Source organism: Heloderma suspectum, chromosome 6, assembly GCF_057233095.1.
Source record: "Heloderma suspectum isolate Gila_16-S chromosome 6, 16-S_ref, whole genome shotgun sequence".
In the NCBI taxonomy this organism is placed as follows: domain Eukaryota; kingdom Metazoa; phylum Chordata; class Lepidosauria; order Squamata; family Helodermatidae; genus Heloderma; species Heloderma suspectum.
In genome coordinates, this window is record NC_139463.1 from 77,706,873 (window position 1) to 77,712,167 (window position 5,295).

The window sequence follows — 5,295 nt, forward strand, 5'->3', positions numbered from 1 at the left end:
CCAGGATATCCCCCTGTTCTCCACCTTTGCACTCCATTTCCATGCACAGACACATAGCTGGTATGGAGAGAACAGCGCTGGCTATGACGGGGTGGGGGGTGGGGTGGGCTCGGGCGCATGATTTCTGGGAACTGAGGTCAGAGCCTTGGCTCTGATTTCAGTTCCCCCAAACCATACCATCCTATAGTGCTCTAGGCAGTGTCTAGTGGCCATAGGATTGCTCCCTTAGCCACTATGCTAAATTGTGAAACCCTGTTGCACAGCCTTACCCAACTCAAACATCCTTTCCCAGTAAAACCAGTGGAATATTTTCAGCTGCTCTTCCTTTGCACATGAAAATATTCCACATCACTTTGGACAAATATTTTTAAACTCCAAATTTAAGGAGGATTTTTTTAATAATGGATCAGCACTGCTGTTTTCCCATCATGTTGCAGTGGACATTTTAGCAGTAGTCAACAAATTGACAGCCCTCTCTACATCACAGATTTCTACACACCCTTTTAGATTACTCCCAGCCCCAGACTGAGATATTAGCAGATTTACATCCAGAAATAGTGTCAAAGGAAAAGGAATGCACATTTCTGACACTTCAACTGGCAGAATAAATTTAGATATAAACAGGAGATTTCTTTTAAAATATCTGTTCTGGTTAACGATCTGTGGACCATAATATGAACCTTAGAAGAGGCTCTTCAACTAGACTCTGAAGTCAAGTCCAGTTTTTTTGCTGATTCAGGATGGAACAATGAAAGACATCCCCAGGAGAAATGAATCATTCACTCTTGGCTAATAGAGAGCATTCCAGTATTCTTAAAGTTCATTGCCTGATTGGTTTTTCAGGATATTGGACGTTGCTATGAAGATGAAAATAACTTAAGAAGAGCAAGAGGAAAATAATATTTGAGAATAGGTTTATTGAACAATGGAGTGTGTTTCTTACATTTTGGAAAGATTAATTCCGGGAAAGCATTTGCCCATATTCATTATTTTTACAAGTTTGCATTTATGTATTATACTTTCTGTATTTGCAAGATGGTGTTTTTTTAAAAAATATATGTCTTATTATTATTTATTTTGTATATTTGTTACAATAGTTTTAATAAAAAACTTTTTAGAAAGAAAAAAGTATATAGGCTGTTACAATAATACTGTAAGCTGCAAAAAGTGATGGTAATGGGTGCATATGTGTCACAAAATACATTGGCATAATAAATCTATGATGTTACTTAGCTTCAGATTACATAAGAAGGTTTTAAGAAAAAGCTCTTATTTAATTACAAGGCCAAATCAAAATTCTTTATTCACTTGAAATAAGAGGAAATCTCTAAGAGTAGATAGATGCCTTTACATTAAAGTCAATGTCATTATTATATTCTAGGGTTGGTGCAACCTACGCTGGATTAAATCAATGGGGTACAAAGAGAAAGGCAACCAGACAGCCATTAAAGAATTCATCCTCTTGGGGTTTGGGGATCTCCCTGAGTGGCAGCCTCTTCTTTTCTTGCTCTTCCTAGTGATTTATATTGTGTTACTAAGTGGGAACATCCTTATCATTTTGCTAGTTGTGGCTGACCACCATCTTCATACCCCCATGTACTTCTTCCTGGCAAACTTATCCTGCCTAGAGATGTGCTATAGTTCAATTATCTTGCCCAAAATGTTGACCAGTTTGTTCACTGGGGACAGAAGCAGTTCCGTTAGTGGATGCATCACCCAATTTTACTTCTTTGGCTCTTGTGCAGCTATAGAAACATATCTCCTGGCAGCAATGTCCTATGACCGCTATCTGGCCATCTGTAGACCTTTGAACTATGCCTCTATTATGCATTGGAAACTGTGTTTTCAACTCATGGCTGGGACATGGATAAATGGTTTGTTGGTGAACTGTATAGTAATATCTCAGCTGGCTCAGTTATACTTTTATGGCCCTAATATAATAGACCACTATTTTTGTGACCTGATCCCAGTCAAAAAACTCTCGTGCAGTGACACTAGCCTGATTGAACTCACCGCCTTTCTCCTACCTTTCATTTACACCATCACCCCATTTCTACTGACTATCACACCTTATGCTTACATCATCACCACCATCTTGAAGATCCCCTCTGCCACTGGAAGGCAAAAAGCTTTTTTGACTTGCTCCTCTCATCTCACTGTGTTGTCCCTTTTTTTATGGTTCAATAATCATTGTTTACATGTTGCCAGACATCCCCACTTTGAGAGACCTCAATAAAGTCTTCTCACTCTTCTACACAATCCTGACACCACTAATCAATCCCCTCATTTACAGTTTGAGAAACAAAGATGTTCACAGAGCCCTGAGAATGTTATATAGCAGATGGTTAATTTTTGCCAGGATTTAGCTGAATTTGCCCCTTTTTGTTTAAGTTGTGAGATGTTGCTTGTATAACTCTTGAGTATTAGCACTATCTCAACTGTTATGGCTGAGTTTGTTTATCTAAATATGTTTTCAGTTGCATATTTCTGAACTGGCTACTGTGTTATGCCCTTGGGCTTAATAATGATTTGTTGGATGATGTTTTGATCACTAGTGTAAGGTAGGTCATCTATGTTACAGGGAAATACCTTGCTTTCTCCCTTACCATATATCAAAGTAAATGGTTGTAATATGAGGAAGTGAACAAAAGGGGGTATATATTTGTGCCTGGTGGCCTTGCCCCCAATATCAACACATACATTTAAACTTCTACGTGGGGAGCACTGAGCAAATGTCTGGCATGGTTAGGCTCTGTCCAAATTTCTAAAACTTGGAAAGATGGAGAGCTATGATCTCATGAATGGAGTATACATGAGGGGTCCAGGTATACATTACAGTAATTACATAAAAACACTTATGATGCTTAAAAGAAACTTAAAATAGCCACCGAGATACCCCTTCCCCCCCAAGCAGAAACAGGAACTCAATGTGTAGTTAGGAAGGGGTTAATTCTCCCCACCCCCTGTGGTCCTTATGAACTCCACTACATCTTGAAGCTTCTAGAATATCCAGGAGGGAAGCATTCTACCCTAAGATTACAGCAGATTGGGGTGGATGGAATTTTAGCAGGACTGCAGAAAGAGGGAAAATTGTCAAACCCCTCCTCTGTATGTGTCATGGTTGTAATCCTGCTAAATTGAAAAATAATCATGTTAATTGCTTTCACAATATTAATGTAAGATGACATGAAGTTTGGTGTCATAGATCAGGAGCCTGAAACGTCATCCTCAGAGGATCCTGACCCCTATGTCTTCCCATAAAGAGACTTCTGAGTTACTGCTCAGGCAGAGGACTCAGTTACAGAAAAGAGTCATGAGGCTCCCACCTTGCCAGGACCCAGGTCTCCAGGAAGGCCCCAGGGGCTTGCTACCCTGCATCAAGAAGAGGTCACATTGCCATCCTTGGATTCTGAGGGCTCCAGCCATGAAGACACCAGCATGCTACAGCCAGCCCTGCATTATCACAACTTGTTGCTACTGAAAAACAAAACAAAACAAAAAAACAGAAAAGTCCATATCTGTATCTCAGTATCTTTCTAGCAGGATTAAACTAAAACAATGCTTTGATTAGGATGGAGTCAGTGGAAGACGAAGGTAGTGACAATCTTTAGGAAGAAGCAAAACTGAATTAATTATGAACCTCAGGTAGAGACACTGAAGATTTAAATGAAACTTAAAGACTTAGATGAAATATTATCTTCTGACGGAAGAAACGTAAAGAGCATTTGAGGTCAAGAGTGTTGCATTCGACTTGGAATAATATATTTTTAACATGCTGAGAAAGGAATTAAGTACTATTTTTAGGTTATAACCTGAAACTTAACCCATTGTTAGAACCAAGATTAATTCCAAGTTTATGCTCTTTGCATTATTTATTTATTATTTATTTATTTCATTTCTATACCTCCCAATAGCCAAAGCTCTTTGGGCGGTTCACAAACATTAAAATCACAAGGTGAAGTATAAAAAAATATAAAATTTGAAATCTAAAAACCACAATATAACAGTACAACCAGAATAAAACTTAGCAGCAATGCAGAGATTGAAAATACGTATTTAAAACAACAGAGCTAAAAGACTAAGAAGTTAAAATGCCTGGGAAAATAAAAAGGTCTTCACCTGGTGCCAAAAGGAGTACAACGTAGGCATCAGGTGAACCACTCTAGGGAGCTCATTCCACAGCAGAAAAGGCCCTCTTCCCACCCACCTCACTTCTTTTGGCAGGGGCTCCCGAAGAAGGACCCCTGAAGATGATCTTAAGGTCCGGGCAGGCACATATGGGAAGAGGTGATCCTTCAGATAACCTGGCTCCAAGCCGTTTAGGGCTTGGAATGTTAATACCAGCACTTTGAATCAGGCCTGGAAATAGACTGTCAGCCAGTGCAGCTGGAAAAGTACTGGCGTAATGTGATCTTGTTGGCCAGTCACCATTAACAATGTTGCTGCCCTATTTTGGACCAACTGAAGTTTCCAGACCATTTTCAAAGGCAGCCCTACGTATAATGCATTACAGTAATCCAAATGAGAAGTTTTCAGAGCATGGATAACTGTAGCTAGGCTATCTCTGTCCAGATAAGAACATAGTTGGTATATCAGCCTAAGCTGATAATTTTTTTCATGAGGAAAAGGTACACTAACTGCACTACCCTAGGCATGTATACTCAGAAATAAGTTGAGTTATCTGGGTCTTACTTCCAGGTAAATGTGTATAGGACAGTGGACTGAAGCCTTAGGCTGCAGAGGAAAATCTACAATTTCTCCTACCAGACTTTTCTTTGGGACAACGTTTTATACTTATAGTTCTGGCAAGGTACTGGATTTAAAAACTTGCTCCATTATTGTTGTTGTTGTGTTCTATCATTTAATAAATTATTTTGTTTCTTATGTTATGTTTTTCATGCTATGTACCACTAGGAATGGACAGATCTGTCAATAATGGTTTTGATGAGATTGTCAGTTTTTTGAGCTCAAGTTTGTTCTATTCCATTTCCACATGCATCTGACTTTTTATAAAGTACAGACATTTGTATGCATTTCTGTAATATATGCATTAATAAACATTTTGTGTACATTTTCCTTGAGACAAACTTCACTGGAAAGCCCACAAAAATGCAATTTCAGAATGCAACTCTATCCCTGTTCACTGAAAGATTCAGGAAATGCAGATTGTCTGAATTTGTAGCCCCCCCCACACCAAAATCCAAACCTCTAATAGAGTGAATTAGGGAGCAATCCTATGGCCACTAGTCAGAGGCTAGACGGCCATAGAATAAGTGGGTTTCCGGGAACTGACCT

The 5,295-nt window shown here is 39.1% G+C and overlaps 1 pseudogene; it reads left to right on the top strand.

Moving 5' to 3' along the window:
- Positions 1-1,411: 1,411 nt before the first annotated feature.
- Positions 1,412-2,366, top strand: LOC146341292 (olfactory receptor 11A1-like; annotated as a pseudogene).
- The last annotated feature ends 2,929 nt before the right edge of the window (positions 2,367-5,295 follow it).